The sequence below is a fragment of the Euprymna scolopes genome, chromosome 46 (genome assembly GCF_053919585.1).
Source record: "Euprymna scolopes isolate OS-2025 chromosome 46, ASM5391958v1, whole genome shotgun sequence".
NCBI classification, from domain to species: Eukaryota; Metazoa; Mollusca; class Cephalopoda; order Sepiida; family Sepiolidae; genus Euprymna; species Euprymna scolopes.
The window spans coordinates 120,210,205-120,233,101 of NC_136527.1; positions in this window are offsets into that span (position 1 = coordinate 120,210,205).

Here is a 22,897-nt window from a genome sequence, read left to right on the forward strand (position 1 = left end):
ATATAATATATTACAGTTGAAATCAAATCGGTAACTTAAAATTGCAGGCACTGATCATGATGTTATAATCATTAGATTACTTTGACGTTAAGAAATTTAAAAATAAATGTCTAAATATAAACGAGATTTCTTTTGGTTAAAGTTAACCGAGATGGTTTGTTCTTGCTAATGGATTCTGAGGTGACTTCGTTGCTGGATTCGAATTTCTGAACCAGGAGTAATCATGTCACCCTGCACTAACGATTTCCAAAATGATAAAACACTTGTGTAGTTAAGTATTTAAAAACATTATTATCTTGTATATAATAAAGTGGGCGCAGTTTTTCTTCTCTGGACCAAAATACCATAGATTTCAATAAGAGATGCAACATAAATTGTTTTATTTCCAAACCTCTAATGTAACTTTACTATGGTTTTATACGCACATTTCTCCATTAAAATAAAATCTTATATTACATCCGATGGGGAATCATCACTATTGCCCAGATCTACAAAGGAAGTAGTTCGTATTTTCCCCTCCTCCAGAAAGGTCCTCTAACTCTCCCAGTAAATAGTGGGAAATAGTATAGCATATATAACTATCTGGACCTGACACCTTTGTAAACTGGATTGAACATTCATAAACATACAACTACAACTATTCAAATTATAATTATTTCATAAACATACAATTACCATTACATGTCACTATTCAAAATATAATCATTTGATAAACATACAACTTAAATTACATGTCACTATTCAACATATAATGATTTCATAGGCATACAGCTATCATTACATGTCACTATTACAAAATATAATGATTTCATACACATACAACTACCACTACATGTCACTATTCAAAATATAATTATTTCATAAAACATAGAACAACAACTAAATGTCACTATGCAAATTATAATGATTACAAAAACATACAACTACAATGACATGTCAGTATTCAAAATATATTTATTTAATAAACATACAACTACAATTACATGTCACTATTCAAAATATAATTATTTCATAAAACATAGAACAACCACTACATGTCACTATTCACATTATAATGATTTCATAAAAATACAACTACAATTACATGTCACTATTCAAAATATAATGATTTCATAAAAATACAACTACAATTACATGTCACTATTCAAAATATAATTATTTCATTAACATACACCTACAATTACATGTTCCTATTCAAAATATATTTATTTCATAAACATACAACTACAATTATATGTCACTATTCAAAATATAATAATTTAATAAACATACAACTACTATTAAATGTCACTATTCAAAATATAATCATTTCGTAAACATACAGCTACCATTACATGTAACTATTTAAAATATAATGATTTCATAAACATACAACTACAATTAAATGTCACTATACAAAATATAATGATGTAATAAACATACACCTACAATTACATATTACATACAAACTATAATGATTTCATAAAAATACAACTACCATGAAGTTCTGTATTAGAAAAAAAATAATTTCATAATAATAAAACTGCCATTACATAGCACTATTCAAAATATGATTTCATAAACATACAACTACCGTTACATGTCACTATCTAAAATATAATCATTTCATAAACATACAACTACAATTACATGTCACTTTTCAAAATATAATTATTTAATAAACATACAACAACCATTACATGTCACAATAAAAAATATAATGATTTCATAAACATACAACTACCATTACATGTCATTATTCAAAATATAATCATTTCATAAACATACAACTATCATTACATGTCATTATTCAAAATGTAATTATTTCATAAACATACAACTTCCATTACATGTCACTACTTTAAATGTAATTATTTTATAAACATACAACTACCATTACATGTCACTATTCAAAATATAATCATTTCATAAACAAACAACTACTATTACATGTCACTATTCAAAACATAATAATTACATAAACATACAACTACCATAATATTTCACTATACCAAATAGAATGATATTCATAAACATACAACTACCATTACATGTCACTATTCAAAATATAACGATTTCATAATCATACAACTACCATTACATGTCACTATTCAAAATAAATTAATTTCATAAACATACAACTACCATTACATGTAACTATTCAAAATATTATTTCATGAACATACAACAATTATTACATATCACTATTAAAAATATAATTATTTAGTAAACATACAATAAAATTACATGGAACTATACAAAATATAATTATTTCATAAAACAGAACTACTATATGTCACTATTCAAAATATAATCATTTCATAAACACACAAATACATGTCATTATTCAAAATATACTTATTCCCTAAAACATAGAACTACCACTACATTTAACTATTCAAAATATAATGATTTCATAAACATTCAACTAACATTACATGTCCCTATTCAAAATATAATTATTTAATAAACATAGAACTACCATTACATGTAACTATTCAAAATATAATTATTTAATAAACATACTACTAACATTACATGTCACTATTCAAAATAAAATAATTTCATAAACATACAACTACGATTACATGTCAATAATAAAATATAATGATTTCATAACCATACAACTACCATTATATGTCACTATAACAAAATATAATGATATTCATAAACATACGACTAACATACTTGTCACTATTCAAAATATAATAATTTCATAAATCTACAAATACGATTACATGTCACTATTCAAAATATAATTATTTCATTACCATACAACTACAATTATATGTCACTATAAAAAATAATAAAAAAATTCATAAACAATCAACTAACATTACAGGTCACTATAAAAAATATTTCTTAAACAAACAACTACCATTACCTATCACTATTCCAAATATAATGATTTCATAAACATACACCTACAATTAAATGTCACTATTCAAAATATAATGATTTTATAAAAATACAACTAACATGAATTTAAGTGTTAGAAATATAATAATTTCATAATCATACAACTACAATTACATGTCACTATTCAAAATATAATTATTTCATAAAACATAATACTACAATCACATGTCACTATTCAAAATATAATGATTTCATAAACATACAACTACAATTATATTGCACTATGCAAAATATAATGATTTCATAAACATACAACTACCATTACATGTCACTATTTAAAATGTAATGATTTCATATACATACAACTACAATTATATGGCACTATGCAAAATATAATTATTTCATAAACATATAACTACCATTACAAAAATATAATTATTTAATAAACATACAACTACGATTACATGTCACTATTCAAAATATAATAATTTCATAAACATACAACCACAATTACATGTCACTATTAAAAATATAATTATTTCATAAACATACAACTAAAATTACATATCACTATTCAAAATATAATGATTTTATAAACATACAACTACAATTACATGTCACTATTCAATATATAATGATTTCATAAACATACAACTAAAATTACATGTCACTATTAAAAATATAATGATTTCATAATTATACAATTGCAATTGCATGTCACTATTAAAAATATAATCATTTCATGATCATATAACTACAATTACATAGCACTATTCAAAATATGATTTCATAAAAATATAATTACCATTACATGTCACTATTCAAAATATAATGATTTCATAAAACAAAGAACTACCACTACATGTCACTATTCAAAATATAATTATTTCATATAACATAGAACTACCACTAAATGTCACTATTCAAAATATAATTATTTAATAAACATACAACTACCATTACTTGTCACTATTCAAAACCTAATGATATTCATAAACATACAACTATCATTACATGTCACTATTCAAAATATAATGATATTCATAAACATACAACTATCATTACTTGTCACTATTCAATATATAATGATATTCATAAACTCAAAACTATCATTACATGTCACTATTCAAAATATAATTATTTAATAAACATACAACTACCATTACATGTCACTATTAAAAATATAATGATTTCATAAACATACAACTACACTTACATGTAACTATTCAAAATATAATGATTTCATAAACATACAACTACCATTACTTGTCACTATTCAAAATATAATGATTTCATAAACATACAACTACCATTACTTGTCACTATTCAAAATATAATGATTTCATAAACATACAATTACCATTATATGTCACTATTCAAAATATAATGATTTCATAAACATACAACTACCATTACTTGTCACTATTCAAAATATAATGATTTCATAAACATACAACTACCATTACTTGTCACTATTCAAAATATAATGATTTCATAAACACACAACTACCATTACTTGTCACTATTCAAAATATAATGATTTCATAAACATACAACTACCATTACTTGTCACTATTCAAAATATAATGATTTCATAAACATACAACTACCATTACTTGTCACTATTCAAAATATAATGATTTCATAAACATACAACTACCATTACTTGTCACTATTCAAAATATAATGATTTCATAAACATACAACTACCATTACTTGTCACTATTCAAAATATAATGATTTCATAAACATACAACTACCATTACTTGTCACTATTCAAAATATAATGATTTCATAAACATACAACTACCATTACTTGTCACTATTCAAAATATAATGATTTCATAAACATACAACTACCATTACATGTCACTATTCAAAATATAATGATGTCATAAACATACAATTACCATTATATGTCACTATTCAAAATATAATGATTTCATAAACATACAACTACCATTACTTGTCACTATTCAAAATATAACTTTATAAACATACAACTAATATTACATGTCAATATTCAAATATATAATGATTTCATAAACATACAACTACCATTACATGTCACTATTTAAGATATAATGATTTCATAAACATACAACTTTCATTACATGTCTCTATTCAAAATATAATGATTTCATAAACACACAACTACCATTGCATGTAACTAACCCTTAAATAGCAAAATACACAATGACTGCCATGTTGTACACAGTGCATTGCTAGGTGTGTCAGAAACTGTGTGAAAAATATTGAATAAATCGACCCCCTGTCTTTCCAATTTTGTAACTACTCGAAAAATGTAATTCAAACCCTAAAATAGCAAAATACACAATGAATGCCATGTTGTACACAGTGCATTCCAGGGAGCATTCGCTTTTTGCCCTGAGAAAAAAAGAAAAAAGAATTTTGCCTTGTGTGTCCCTTTTTTTTTTAAATTTGGCTATAACATTTCGATTATTCATTTCTTTTACCGGATGTTGTTTTTTCTCATATCGAAAAATAACTTTTACTTTTCTTAATACTCGATGAGAACATAATCTTTTTTTATTTTAATAATTGTTTGCTATTTTGCTTGCAATTTTAGAATTTAAAAAAAAAATTGCCGGATGTAACAAACAAAAAAAAACATTACCTTGATATTTTAACGCTTCCCACAATATTTGAAGTGTTTCTAAATTACCATTGGGTCCCGATTTCGAATCTCGCTAGATACAGCCACTCTGATGAGTCGTACACGACGAAACAGGTGTCAGTGGATAATTAAATTTTAAAAATAATATATATACCGCTCCCCATGTGGGGGTACCAAGTTCGTTAAAAGGGAAAATTATTCCCCACTCGCATTTAGGTAAAAATGCACAACAACATCTAAGTAAATCGCGATATATCCAGAAAGTTGGCGAGATGGTCCAGAGGTAATGGTTTAGGCTCATTACCATTGGGTCCCGATTTCGAATATTGCTAGATACAGCCACTCTGATGAGTCGTACACGACGAAACACGTGCCAGTGGATAATTGCATTTTAAAAATAACACACACACACACACTATATATATATATATATATATATATATATATATATATATATATATATATATATATAGGTTTCTTCAAGTTAACACTCTCTTTATTTATAATGGCTTTGCAGGTATGTTGGCTACAGATTTTTTTATGTAAACTTTATAAGAGAAAGTGATCCCCTTTCTAAAATGTGAAATCTTGGATAAAACATAATCAAACGGAATTCCCTAGCAACACAAAAGACAAAATCAAAAAGATTTTTTTTTAAAATGTTAAAACAATTAAATATCAAAAAAGTTAAACAACTGTTCAGTTGTTTCCCAATTTAACCAAATTTAAATTCGAATTATTTTTTTTTATGATAAATATTATTTTTTCCCCAGGAATCACATAATTTTTACTTAAACACATTTTTGTCTAAATGTCAAATTGAATAATATATTTTAGTACCTTTTTGGTACTTGTGCACTTATTGAACCGTGCTGAAATAATAATGTTATTCTTTAGAAAGCCATTATTATCATGGGGAGAGGAGAGTGTTTTGTAACATTGTGTACTATAACCTCACAATTTAATTTTAAAAAGATGTCATAAAACTTTAATTTAAATTGAAAATACTTTCTTTTTTTTTAAAGCGCGGTTTAAGTGTACAAGCACCCAATTTCTTAATCGGAGATTCACACTTTTTTTTCCATTCACCTCTGTTACAAAATATAGCGGAACCACTTTTTTATTATTATTTGATTGCAATAAAAATAAACTGATTTTAATGTCGAATATTATTTTGAACGTCATTAAATATAAATGTTCTAAAGCGTAAAACGGTCGACCTAGATGAGAGTACCCAAAATGGCCGACCAGGACTGAGATATGACACTTGACCGGATGTAATGGAAGAAATATCTCATGTATTTAATTTAAGCCGTCGTTTCGTATCTTACAACATCGTATCTTACAACATATACATATATCAGGGTTGCCAGCTTGGCTTTTTTTTCAATTCTGATAATTTTATATAAATATTTATTAAATATAGATTATTAAAGAAAAAGTTACAATAAAGTATTTGTTGTATATGTTGTAAGATACGATGTTGTAAGATACGAAACGACGGCTTAAATTAAATACATGAGATATTTCTTCCATTACATCCGGTCACGTGTCATATCTCAGTCCTGGTCGGCCATTTTGGGTACTCTCGTCTAGGTCGACCGTTCTTTTTTTTTGTTTTTTTTTTTTCAGTTCAAAACAGAAAATGTTTTGTTTGTTAAGACTTCTTTTAGTAAATTGATACAACTTTTGTTTTGTGTGTTCAATTCATTAAAAAATAAAATATATGAAAATATAAAAGAATCAAAATTAAAAGACGGAAAACACGATTTAAACGTGAAATTATTTAAAAAGAAAATCGACTTCTAAGGAACACTAAATTTCGGTCATCGTCCGACGGTGTAATGATTATTTCGTTCCTCGTGTAAAAATGTCCGTTTATAAAGTATGTCGAGTTTCGACTAGGCAGGCATTTCAAAGTGATTAGGAATCAAAAATCAGTTTTTATGTTCGACAACAGTAGACAATCTAAAATTAAAAATGTCAAAATGTTGGCGTGTTGAACTGCTAAGGTTCAAAATCAGTATCGGTAGCCCGGGAACAGGAAATGAAATGACTGGATACAATCTTTCCTACCTTCAATGACCTCGGGGTTTGAGAGATGGATGCGAAAGCGTCTTTCCTTTTGTGATTGTTTTTTATACTAATGGATAAATCATGTGACCCTAGACCTTCTATAAAATTGTATGGGTTGACTAGATTGTATATTATTTTTTTCACCCCCATCTTTACACCGTGTCTGTAGTTGTTCCTTTTCTTCTTTTTCCTTTTCTTTTTTTCTTCTTCTCTTATTTACAATTCGGACACCGTCTTGGTAGTTCCTTTGTTTGTCTTTTCTCAATCAATTATTGTATTGATAAAGAATTATTACGGGACCACAAGGACTAATACCTGAGGTCGCAATCGACGGCATCTGTTGCAAGAGGTAAGACGTTCTTTTTCTCTTTCTCTCTCACCCAGTTGTCATTGATGTGTTAGGATAAATTTCTTAGCCTCCTCAGACCTTGGTCCTTGATTATACCTTTTTTATAGCATCCTATTAAGAAGTCGCTATATCTGCAGTTGATTTTCTTTTTACATAATTTCACGTTTAAATTCTTTTTTTAATTTACTGGCCTTAATTTTTACTAAAACATGCATCCCCTCATAACTCATAGTCTAATGGCAGAAGATTTTTAGGCCAATGTGAGATTTTCACTTTAAACCAGTTTTTTACTTGCACGGGGACGGTTCTTCTTCCGTTCTGCCAAATAATTTTACTAAAGAAATCCAAACAAGCCTTAAACATTGACAACAACAAAAAAAATCTAAACTTGAAAGGAAAACAATTCGGCACAGCTAATGAATGGATATCTTTTACACGAGGAACAAAATAATGATTACACCGTTTTATGATGATTTTAATTCTTTGTTCTTCGGCAGTTGATTTTCTTTTTAAATAATTTCACATTTAAATCCTATTCATTTTTTTTATTTGGATTATTTTATATGTTCACATATTTTATTTCTTAATGGATTGGACACAAAAAACAAAAAACAAAAACAAAAAAAAACTGGTTTTAACACAAAAGAAAAAAAAAACGAATTTATCCCAAATTTTTTTTGTATTGAATTCCTTGAATGAAAGGTAAGTTTTTTCTTTTACTTTTTAACACTTTAAAAATTCAATAACTTTGAAAATAATTGATTTTTATTGCAATCCAATAAAAAATTTTGATTCTGCAATGCTTTGTAACAGACGTGAATAAAAATATTATGAATCTCCGATTAAAAAAAAATCATATCAAGTCGACAAACTTGATAGGAAAACAATTCTGCACAATTAAGCTTTTACACAAGGAACGAAATAATAATTACACCGTTTTATGATGATGTTGAATTCTTTGTTCTTCTGTACCTATTTACTATGCCTCCCCACGGGACAGAGTTAGACACCAGGGTCGTTTTTTAACGTGGAGAAAAGGTACAAAAATAAAAATTGCCTCAGTCGTGAGGAGAAAAAGAAATAGAAGTGCAGCATCTGAAGAACAGATACTACACTTTGATCTTGTCCCGAAGGCCTCTTTCCTACCTTCAATGACCTCGGGTTTTGGGAGATGGATGCGAAAGCGTCTTTCCGTTTGGCATTGTTTTTTTATACTAATGGATAAATCATGTGACCCTAGACCTTCTATAAAATTGTATGGGTTGACTAGATTGTATATTATTTTTTTCACCCCCATCTTTACAATCGGTTTACACCGTGTCTGTAGTTGTTCTTTTTCTTCTCTTTCCTTTTCTTTTTTCTTCTTCTCTTATTTACAATTGGGGCACCGTCTTCTTGGTAGTTCCTTTGTTTTTCTTTTCTCAATCAATTATTGTATTGATAAGAATTATTACGGGACCACAAGGACTAATACCTGAGGTCGCAACCGACGGCATCTGTTGCAAGAGGTAAGACGTTCTCTTTCTCTTTCTCTCTCAGCCAGTGTTCATTGATGTGTTAGGATAAATTTCTTAGCCTCAGACCTTGGTCCTTGATTATACCTTTTTTATAGCATCCTATTAAGAGGTCGCTATATCTGCAGTTGATTTTCTTTTTACATAATTTCACGTTTAAATTCTTTTTTTTAATTTACTGGCCTTAATTTTTACTAAAACATGCATCCCTCGTGACTGATTAAAAAAAACTCATATCAAGTCGACAGATCAATCTTTTTAAATATGTCGTTGAGTTTGTCTTACAATACATAGAGATTCGAAAAAGTGGCCAAAAAATAAAATATCCAACAAACAAATGTTACCAGTGACTATTAAAGTTACTTTGCAACCTACTTGCAGCATTTGTTGGTGTTTTAAGACATTATTTCATTTCAAATAAGGTTTTACGAGTCCTAATAACTCAAGATGGCGAAACCCGAATACCCTCAGTCTTGTTTGTAGAGAATGTGTAAAAATTTATTTTCCACTAAAAATCCAATGACTCAATTTAATGGCTGACTAAAATTTTCTGTGAAACAACAAAGAGGATAATTAATGACGGGTTTGTATTACTGTACACATAGATTCGAAAAAGTTGTCAAAAAAACAAATATATAACAAATAAATGTTATCAAAGGCAAGATAAGTTACTTTTCTACCAAACTGGATATATTTTTCGTGTTTTTATTCAATGTAACATGTTTATTCAGCTCAAAAACCATACAGTGTTTACCGATGTATTGGAACATTCAAGATGGCGTCTGATTCTCTCTTTAACACGGTAAGTGTGGGAAAAGATGCTATAAATAAAAAAAACCGATAAAATACTGTTAAAAACTCGCTCAATATATTTTACCGTGACATAGGTTGACATATATTCGGCGGGTTTTTAATAGTATTTTGTATAGTTTTTTATTTATAACACCTTTTTCCATACTTACGGTGTTAAAGAGGGTGTGAGACGCCATCTTGAATTTTCGAATACATCGGTAAACACTGTATGTTTTTCGAGCAGAATAAATATGTTACATTGAATAAAAACACAAAAATATATCCAGTTTGGCAGAAAAGTAACTTATCTTGCCTTTGATAACATTTATTTGTTATATATTTGTATTTTGACAACTTTTTCGAATCTATGTGTACAGTAATACAAACCCTTAATGACAATATGGTCATCAGTTCTTGTTGAATAATGAAAGTGTTGATGAGACAGTCTTGCAATATGGCAACAACATCTTTATCCAAAACAAAAAAAAAAACTTGTGCTCTACATCTAATTAAATGAGTTCATACGTTCAAGGCTACGCCTTATCAACCACAGACAAAATGAAGTGGCAGCTACACAAGAAAAAAACTTGTGATCCACTTCTAATTTGACGTTCATATCAACACGGTGATAAGTAACAAACATGTTATTAAAAATATTTTGACGTTCATGTCAATTAAGGATGAACAAATATTTAAAGATAAAACATTGAAGACATGTTTGTAAAACATAGGGATGCAAGATTGTAGGGCAAAGTGAAGCTTAAACATATGGGCAGAACCTATTAGATTTAACGCTTTTTTTTACCCTTTTGTCTAAGATGATTGTTATGGTATTTGCAGCTGCCTGTATGTTGCGACAATACTCAATGCATTTGCAAATGTAGACGTTCAGGAGAGTTATAATCCAAAGTAATTTTCTAGCAGGGTTGAGAAAACCCACATTCTTTCAAGACGTCTGTCTAATGTTCTGAAATTATTTGCTAATGTATTTGACAATTAATAAACTAAAAAAGTTTTCATACCAATATTTAAAGACAGATGAAACATTAACACACTTATAAGTTAAACGATTGTAGTTACAAATAATTTTTATATTCAGATGAATTAGAGGTGATTGGATATATTCCCTCAAACAAATGTAGATGGAATAATAGGATTGACAAATATAAGAAAAAACGTATGAATGAATAAAAATAGAAATATATAAAATATCATTGTAGTATTCTCCACCAAATTGTTGTCTTTTTATGTACAAAACAACCAAATATTAAGAAAATGTTTGAATATTTTTGATAATTCTGCATATTTATATATCAGTTATATATAGAGAAAGCAAAAACGTGTATGCAATAAATACTTTTTGGATGGACATATGATAATTTACTTTCATTGTTACATTAAAATACATGTATATATATTGTAGTATTGTATATATAAATATATCTCTTCTCACTATGATGAAAATCATAACAAAACAATAAATAATATTTTAACTAGATGATAATTATCGACTTACTCTGTGTCAAGTTAGAAAATATCCGGTTATTATTGTGATGTCGTGGGTTCAATCTAATAATATTGACAACAATAAACAAACGGAATACTAATTTATGAAAGTAAATACTAAAAATATTGAACTTCATTATTTTTTTACATAAGTTCCTGATTCAACCCTATTTCAATTTTAATGGAGGATCATGATCTTTAAACATGAAGCTGTAAACAGTTATTACGTTATTTGGAACACTAGTGACACCTGAGAATTGTAATGAACAGTACTATTTGATGAATTTTGCTAAACATTGGTGAAAACATAACACGTAATATAAATGTTTGTGAAAATCTGTGTCATGTTCAAATATTAGGAATCAGAAAAGTATGGATCTTTTAAAAAAAATCCATATTTTCTTTAATACCGGAAACTATAGAAATGAAGATATCTTTAAATATCTTAATTGAAATATATAAAGTAGTAAGTAGATGTTTGTTATCTGTATAGTGCCACATCCTCAGATTGATCAAATGAATAAGATAATTGTAATAAAAGTCGTTACTTTATTTGGAACATTACTGCAACATCTGTGGGATAATGTATTATACTGGACACTACTATTTAATGAATTTTGGAACACTACAACGACATATCTGAGAAAATTTGTTATACTGGACAATTTAATGACGTTTGCTAAACGGTGCGGAAAACATAACACGAGTGAAGGTAATATGGATGTTTGTGAAAATGTGTGTAATATTCAAATATGAGGAACCAGTGACTTTAAAAATCCATATTTTCTGTAAACAATAAACAAACAGAATACTAATATGTGAATGCAAATATAAAAAATATTGAACTTCATTATTTTTTACAGATGTTCCTGATTGAACCCTATTTCAATTTTAATGGAGGATCATCATCTTTAAACATTAAGCTGTAAACAGTTATGAGTTTTGGAACTCAACAGCAACATCTGTGAGAAAATTGGTACTGGACACTATGCATATCTTAAAGTGTGTGGGTATTCTTGTTTTCAAAAAGAAAATACATCTTTGTGGATATTCTTGTCCGCAAAAATCACATTTAGTGATTCATAAAAGGACACACATTGGAGAACTTTATTGAAGAAAAATAAAATAAAATAATGCAACATTCTTGTCAATCATGTGGATATTCTTGTTCTGCAACATCAGAGTTAATTACACATAAGAGATGTTGTGGTTCAATCTAATAATATTGACAACAATAAACAAACGGAATACTAATTTATGAATGTAAATACTAAAAATATTGAACTTCATTATTTTTTACAGATGTTCCTGATTGAACCCTATTTCAATTTTAATGGAGGTTCATCATCTTTAAACATGAAGCTGTAAACAGTCATTACTTAATTTGGAACACTAATATTAAATATTAATCTGTAAACAGTTATTACTTTACTTGAACAATACAGCGACATCTGTGAGAAAATTTATTGTAATGGACAATACTGTTATATGAATATTGCTAACCATTGGTGAAAACATAACACGGTTTGAAGCTAATACAAATGTTTGTGAAATGTGTGTAATGTTCAAATATAAAGAATCAGAAAAGTATGTGACTTTAAAAAAATCCATATTTTCTTTAATATTGGAAACTTTTAAAAGATTTACAACTTATAAACGCTAGATTCTTTGAAAGAGCGTTTTAAAAAGATATCTTGGGTGAAATATATAAAGTAGAATGTAGATGTTTGTCATCTGTATAGTGCCACATCCTCAGCTTGAACAAATGAATAAGATAATTGAAATCAAAAAGAATGTTGAAAATAAACTATAGTGAAAAAATATGAGAACCCACACCGGAGAAAATACATTATTCTAAAGTGGGTGGATATTCTTGTTCTCAAAATCACACTTAGTGAATCATAAAATAACACACACCGGAGATGTGTGGCAGATGGCCTCTACACTGCCACAACAAAGTATGTAAGTACCTTCATTGGAAAATCTGTGGAGAGATGCAGCTTGACAGAGCGACGAACATCTGGGAACATGAACCACCACCAATAACATCAAATGGAAAAGTGACCATGTTCTATGACAAAGACATACAGGCGGGGAGATACATAAAAGACAAGGCCATCAAGCCAGATATTGTAATATGGAACAAGTCTGAAAGAACTGCGCTCATTATCGATGTTACAGTCCCAAATGATTTTGGCCTTAACAGAGCTGAACGGGAAAAAATAAAATATCAGGACCTAAAAAATGATCTAAAAACGACATGGTCTCTGAAAGAAATAAACATTATACCAGTTGTGATAGGAGCAACTGGGTTAATAAAAAAGAATCTTCAGAAATACTTAGAAGCAATCCCTGGAAGACCAAGCTGTAACGAAATACAAATAGCAGCCATAAAGGGAACAACATATATTCTTAAAAGAGCCCTCGGATATAAATTTAAATCATAACAGAATCAAGTGTTAGCTCCAGGAGGGAGCCCCTTGATCTCTTAATACTTACTGAAGTAAAATAAATAAAAAAAGAGAACTTCGATTGAAGAAAAATAACAAAAAAAAACCCAGAAATGCCACATTCTTGTCAAGTATGTGGATATTCTTGTTCAGCAATGTCAAAGTTAGCCACACATATGAGAATTCACACAGGGGAAAAGCCATATTCTTGTCAAGTGTGTGGATATTCTTGTGCTAAAAAGTCAGACTTAGTGATACATATGCGAACTCACACAGGAGAAAAGCCATATTCTTGTAAAATGTGTGGATATTCTTGTTCTAAAAAATCAATGTTAGTTCAACATATGAGAACTCACACTGGAGAAAAGCCATATTCTTGTCAAGTGTGTGAATTTTCTTGCTCTCAAAAATCGAATTTAGTGAGCCATATGAAAACTCATTCTGGAGAAAAACCATATTCTTGTCAAGTGTGTGGATATTCTTTTTCTCGAAAATATACGTTATTGAACCATATGAAAACGCATACTGGAGAAAAGCCACATTCTTGTCACGTTTGTGAATATTCTTGCTCTCAAAAATCATCATTAATGAGCCATATGGAAACTCATACTAGAGAAAAGCCACATTCTTGTAAAGTGTGTGCATTTTCTTGTTCTCACAAATCAACGTTAGTGAAACATACAAGAACTCATACTGGAGAGAAGGCCTGGGATGACCAATGCATTCAGGAAGATGGCAGGGATCAGTAATGTGAATAAATGCCAGTTCTGCCATACAGAATTGGAAAGGTTGGTCATCTGATATCAAGTTGCAAAGTTCTTCTAGGGGACGGCTACTATACAGCGAGACATGATGGAGTATGCAATACCTCCACTGGACCATCTGTAAAAATTAAACATCCAGTGTTGCAGCAAGTCCTTGGAATATCAACCTGAAAGAACAGTTGTAAATGAGTTATATACACTACAGTACGACCATGTAATCCCTACAGCGACCTACCTTGAAAATGCTGCTGTGAAACCTGAAATAGTTATATAAAATAAGTCAGAGAGAGTTGCAACTTTGATTGAAGTGAGTATTCCTAATGATGGCGGTCTTAACAGAGCTGAAAGAGAGAAACAGACCAAATACCAAAGTCTTATGTATGATGTGAAAAGAAACTGGAACCTAAAAGGGATATCGATCATACCAGTTATCATAGGTGCTACAGGACTTATGAAGAAGAACCTGAAGTCCTACCTAACTAATATTCCTGGTGAACCAAGTGCAAAAGAGATCCAGACAATTGCACTTAAGAGAACAACGAGGATAACAAAAAGAGCTCTCTGTTGGTTTCAATAAAAAAGCGGGGCAATGTTGGCAGCTGGTTTGGCTGCCCCATACCCGGCATTACAATCTTCAAAGAGAGAAAAATAAAAAAAGAGAAAAGCCACATTCTTGTCACGATTGAATATTTTTGCTCTACAAAATCAAATTTAGTGAGCCATATGAGAACTGGAGAAACGATGAGTGGTCTAAGCAATAATAAATGCAGGTTCTGCAACACTGAGGTTGAGAGTGTGGGCCACCTGATTTCTAGTTGCAAAGTCCAACTTGGAGATGGTTATTGTACAGATCGTCATAACATAGTTTGCAAATACCTTCATTGGAAGATATGTAAGAAACTAAATGTTCAGTGTAGTAAAAAATCCTGGGAACATATACCCAAATGAACAATTGGGAATGACAACTACACCATTCACTATGACTACATAATCCCGACTGGTACATATCTTGAAAACGCAGCTGTTAAACCAGATATAGTGATTTGGGACAGAGCGAATAAAAAAGCGACCATAATAGAGGTCAGTGTACCCAATGATGCAGGGCTTAACAGAGCTGAGAGGGAAAAGATAACAAAGTATCAGGGACTTATGTATGATATGAAACGAAATTGGAAATTAAAAGACGTTTCAATTATACCAGTCATTATAGGAGCAAACTGGGCTTATGAAAAAGAACTTTAAAAAGTACATAGCAAGCATACCCGGTGAACCAAGTGCAAGTGAAATACAAACGATTGCACTGAAAGGGACGGCTAGAATCCTGAAAAGATCTCTTGGTTGGAATCACTAAAATAGGCGTAAATGTCAGACATCTGGTTGGACCCCCCCTAGAAAAAAAGATGAAGAAAAATGAAAAAAAGGGAAACGCCACATTCTTGTGAATAGTGTGGATATTCTTGCTCTACAAAGTCAAATTTAGTAAGGCATATGAGAACTTATTGGCCTTAATAGCGCTGACCAGGGAAAGATAACAAAATATAAGAACCTAAAGATGATCTAAAAACCACATGGTCTCTGAAAGAAATAAACATTATACCGGTTGTGATAGGAGCAACTGGCTTTATAAAATATAATCTTAAGAAATACTTAGATGCAATTCCTGGAAGACCACGCTGTAATGAAATACAAATAGCAGCCATAAAGGGAACACCATCTATTCTTAAAAGAGCCTTTGGATATAAATTTAAATCATAACAGAATCAAGTGTTAGCTCCAGAAGTGAGACCCTTGGCCTTTTAAAATTTAATGAAGTAAAATAAATTAAAAAGAAAACGTAAAGTTTGTGCTTTTCTGCAAAAACCAGCGTTAGTTAAACATATGAAATCTCTTGAGAAAATATTTATTCTTCACTTTCGCATACTCCAGGTATGAGAAATGGGATAGGAAAAACACAGTATTTGAGGCTCAAATAAAAACTTCACCCTTACCAAAATAAAAAAAAACTCAGTGGAATAGGGAGGAAAACTGGACATTGATTTGGTCAATGAAAAAATAATATCAATAAAATACCAAAAACTCACAGACAGTTGTAAGCAATGGCAAAAGAGTTTTAAGCACCACTGCCCAAACAAGAAAAGGATTGAGAAGGAATGTTAACATGCCAGAAATCTAATTTTCTGAGAAACAATGTCTTTTCTGGTGAGCAAATATCCCAGCTAAAAAAAGATGTCCATGAAATGGCTAAAAACAACATTTGCCCAATCAGCAATCTCCTCCCTATACCCAAGATCTGCCAAACCAAACAAGAAGACACTACAACAAATTCTCAGCTGACACAGCTCCCTGAGATAATGCCAACAAGTCCAAGGCTTAAATGTCTACCAAAACAAACCAGAAAATATACCCGACATGCCACTCCATTAAATAATGCAACATCTCCCCAGGAATCACTCCCAACAGACCCAACACAATTTAAACATGGGCAGACATGCCAACAAGATGTCCCACTTCAACATGTAACATTGGACGTGGACCAGTTGGAACTAGAGGAAGAGCTGGCAAACAGAATAGAAATAGCACGATGTCTAGCTGTTGAAGATCGGCCCAGACTGGTAAGAATTAGTATGAATAAAGCCTTCAAGGTGCTTGTTTCAAAAGTCAACGATGTCCTCGAAAGAATCACTCCAATTACCGCACCATTGAGTGACATAAATAATACAACATACGGGGCAGTATGGTTTATTCAATTAAAACTCTTACCCAAACACCAGGAGAGTAAAAGAGAAAACATGAAGGCTGAATCATATAACCCAGAAACGTAAACACCAGCAGAAAATAGACAGACTCCGAAAGGAAACTGCCCAGATATATGCATTCCTATCCTGTGAAACCCCAGGCAAAAAACTAAATAAGAAGGTGAATAAGTTGAAAACTTATTATTCCCTCCAAGACCAAGCACAGCTAAGAGCTAAGTTGGCAGAACATCAGGCTGAGATAAAAGCCTTAGCTGCACAAATAAAAAATAAAACCAAAAACTTTGAAGCAAAAAGGATGCATAAACTTTTTGCGACAAACCTAAGACAAACTAAGAAAACTTCTAAAGTACAAAAGATAAATGTCTGCAGGAAGGTAGCTCAATGCAATAATTTCAAGACCTCAGGAATAGACCAAATTTCCCGCTGAAAAAACTGAGTGCACTTCATCATCACTATGTCAATAGAATCATCAGTGGAGATGAAGAGCCGCCTGAGTGGCTCACTGTAGGCAGTACATCACTTATTCCCAAAAATGAGGACATCCACATGGCTAGCAAATATAGACCAATCTGCTGCCTCACAACAACCTACAAGCTCCTAACAGGAATAATTGCTGATGCAATATACAGCCATCTGTTTGCTGGTGATTACCTTGAAAGTGAGCAGAGGGGGTGTACGAGGAAAAAGCTAGGCACAAAAGATCAACTCCTTGTAAACAGAACCATATTAGAAGACTGCAGGAGACGACAAAGAAATCTGTCAATGGCCTGGATTGATTACAAAAAGGCCTTTGATAGTATACCTCATTCCTGGATACTTCGCTGTTTGGAGCTGTACAATGTGCACACTGATATTACATCATTCCTTCAAAAACAAATGGCCAGATGGTGCACATCAATTACGTTGCAGTACACGGAAGGAAGGATACAGACCCCAATCAAAGATCAAGCGAGGAATATTCCAGGGAGACAGCCTCTTACTGCTCCTTTTCTGCCTCACAATGGATCCACTAAGTAAGCTACTTAAGCGATCCAATGCTGGATACAGTCTTAGCATGGGCAGAAAGAAGGAAGAAAATAAAAGAGTAAACCATCTACTCTTTATGGACGACTTGAAACTCTATGCAGAATCCGAGAAACAACTTGTCTCTCTGATAGGCATTGTTAAAACTTATACAGAGGACATCTCCATGGAGTTTGTATTCGACAAATGCGCTAAGTGCACCATACAGAAAGGAAGAAAGACAGCATCAGAACATCTTAATCTTGACAATGGCTCTATTGAAGACCTTGAAGAGGATGCTGTGTATAAATACCTGGGAGTAGAGGAGAATGAGACACTTGAACATGGAAAGATGAGAGAAAAAGTGAAGGGAGAATACTTCAAACGACTTAAGAAAATTCTCTCATCAGAACTATCACCAAAAAACAAAATTACTGCCATCAATCAATTGATAATACCTGTTGTCTCTTATTGATTTGGCATAATTAATTGGCCACAAAACTGCATCAATAGCCTTGATGTAAAAACTCGGAAAATGCTGGCCCTTCATAAAGTCATTTACAAACATCAGTGCATGGACAGGCTGTACTTACCATGGAGAGAAGGTAGTTTAGGCCACACTGAAATAAACCACATATACTGAGCTTCAGTGGTAAGCATAGGCCAATATATCAAATGTTCTTCTGACCCCAAAATAAAAATGGTGAATGAACATCACACCAAATATTTTCCTCAGCAGACATCAACTACAAAGCTCGGTGAAAATTTCAGTGGTAACACACTGGACAACACAATAGAATAATATGATAACCCAGCAACCCTAATCGCCCGAAAGAAGAGAAAGGAGTATACTAAAAGGGAACTGAAGACAAGACTAGAAGGATGGCAACAACATAAGAGAGCAGGCAGGTTCATGGAAGAACTGAACCAGAGATACATTGACAAGGAGGCCTCACTACAATGGCTTAAAAGTGACAAATTTCCATTTGATGAAGAACGATTAATTATAGCTGCACAAGACCGAGGCTTACTCACAAATGGATTTAAGAAAATGGCTGGTCTACAAAAAAAAACGACCAATGCAGATTCTGTCACTCAGCTGTTGAAAGCCCAAGCCACCTTATGTCTGGATGCAAGATCCTTCTAGTCGATGGTCATTACACTGCTCGCCACAACAAAGTATGTAGATACTTACATTCAGTGTTCTACGGCAAAGACATACAGGCGGGCAGATACATAAAAGACAAGGCCATCAAGCCAGATATAGTAATATGGAACAAGCCCGAAAGGACTGCACTCATTATCGAAGTCACAATTCCAAACGACTTTGGTCTTAATAGAGCAGAACAGGAACAGATAACAAAATATAAGGACCTAAAAATGATCTAAAAACAACATGGTCTCTGAAAGAAATAAACATTATACCAGTTGTGACAGGAACAATTGGCCTAATAAAAAAGAACCTTCAAAAATACTTAGAAGCAATCCCTGGGAAACCAAGCTGTAAGGAAATACAGATAGCAGCCATAAAGGGAACAGTATCTATTCTTAAAAGAACCCTCGGATATAAATTTAAACTATAATAAATCAAGTGTTAGCCCCAGGAAGGAGCCCATGATCTCTTAAAACTAATAAAAGTAAACTAAAAAAAACAGAAAGTGTAATCATGTAATTCCTATAGCCACCTACCTTGAAAATGCTGCTGTGAAACCTGACATAGTTATATCGAATAAGTCAGAAAGAGTTGCAACCTTGATTGAAGTGAGTGGTCTTAAGGATGGAGGTTTGAACATAGCTGAAAAGGAGAAACAGACCAAATATCGAGGTCTCCTGTACGATATGAAAAATCAACTTTAGTTAACCATATGAGAACTCATACTGGGGAAAAGCCATATTCTTGTAAAGTGTGTGGATATTCTTACTCTCATAAATCGAGTTTAGTGCGCCATATGAAATTTCATTCTGGGGAAAAGCCACATTCTTGTAAAGTGTGTGGATATTCTTGTTGTGCAAAATCAACGTTAGTGATCCATATGAGAACTCACACTGGAGAAAAGCCACATTCTTGTAAAGTGTGTGGATATTCTGCTAAAAAATCAAACAATGACCCATATGAGAACTCACACTGGGGAAAGGCCATATTGTTGTAAAGTGTGTGGATATTCTAGCTCTCAAAAATCGAATTTAGTCGGCCATATGAAAACTAATTCTTGGGAAAATCCATATTCTTGTCAAGTTTGTGGATATTCTTGTTCTGCAAAATCAACTTTAGTTAACCATATGAGAACTCATACTGGGGAAAATCCATATTCTTGTAAAGTTTGTGAATATTCTAGCTCTCAAAAATCGAGTTTAGTGAGCCATATGAAAACTCATTCTGGGGAAAAGCCACATTCTTGTAAAGTGTGTGGATATTCTTGTTCTGAAAAATCAACTTTAGTGATCCATATGAGAACTCACACTGGTGAAAAGCCATATTCTTGTCAAGTGTGTGGATATTCTTGCTCTCAAAAATCGAGGTTAGTGAGCCATATGAGAACTCATACTGGTGAGAAGCCACATTCTTGTCAAGTGTGTGGATTTTCTTGTTCTCAGAAATTAACGTTAGTGAACCATATGAGAACTCATACTGGGGAAAAGCCATATTGTTTTCAAGTGTGTGGGTATTCTAGCTCTCGAAAATCGAGTTTAGTGAGCCATATGAAAACTCATTCTGGGGAAAAGCCACATTCTTGTGCAGTGTGTGGATATTCTTGTTCTGCAAAATCAACATTAATGATCCATATGAGAACTCACACTGGAGAGATATTCTTGTTCTAAAAAATCAGACTTAGGCATATGAGAACTCACACTGGGGAAAAGCTATATTCTTGCCAAGTGTGTGGATATTCTTGTTCTCACAAATCAACCTTAGTGGAACATATAAGAACTCACACTGGGGAAAAGCCATATTCTTGTCAAGTGTGTCTCTGAAAAATCAAATTTAGTGCAACATATGAGAACTCACACTTCAACGTAAACCCCAGCAGAAAATAGACTCCGAAAGGAAACTGCCCAGATATATGAATTCTTATCCTGTGAAACCCAGACAAAAAACTAAATAAGAATGTAAATAAGTTGAAAACTGATTATTCCCTTCATGACAAAGCACAGCTAAGAGATAAGTTCTCAGAACATCAGGCTGAGATAAAAGTCTTAGTTGCACAAATAAAAAATAAAACCAAAAACTTCGAAGCAAAAAGGATAAATAACCTGTTTGCAACAAACCCAAAATTGTCTATAGGAGCCTCGTTAAAGAAGTAAAGTGAGCTCCTCACCACCACAAGAAGTTTGGAGGTGTACAATGTGCACACTGATATTACATCATTCCTTCAAAAACAAATGGCCAGATGGTGCACATCAATTACATTACAGCACACGGACGGAAGGATACAGACCCCAAACATAAAGATCAAACGAGGAATATTCCAGGGAGACAGACTCTCACCGCTCCTTTTCTGCCTCACAATGGATCCACTATGTAAGCTACTATAGTGATCCAATGCTGGATAAAATCTTAGCATGGGCAGAAAGAAAATAAAAGAGTAAAGCATCTACTCTTTATGGATGACTTGAAACTCTATGTAGAATCCGAGAAAGAACTTGTCTCTCTGATAGGCATTGTTAAAAATTATACAGAGGACATCTGCATAGAATTTGGATTCGACAAATGCGCTAAGTGCACCATAAAGAAAGGAATAAAGACAGCATCAGAACATCTTAATTTTGACAATGGCTCTATTGAAGACCTTGAAGAGGATGCTGTCTATAAATACCTGGGAGTATCTCATCAATAGAGGCGGCACATAATAATGATACTGGTTCAGCTTTCTTCTTCATGGTGTCATACCATCTCTGTGGTATTCGAGTGAGCCAATCAGCAAGGTTGCAATTTGAAGTGACCAGTACCGCATCCACACACTCGTTGTACTCTGTTACCAGCCTTTTACCGTCTCCAACCTCCGTCTGATCAGCACCTTGCTGGCTGTTTTAGTCCGCACCTTGGTCTTGCCTGTCAATGTATCTGATATCCAGTGGCGAATCTGTGTGTATGCGTAATTTCCTGACTTTCCACTGGAGTGCCAGGTTGATACCTTTTATCACCACATTGAGCTGTGTCAGATTGATATGAGCAGTATCATTCACCGGTCGCAACCAGCAGGCGTTTTCAAT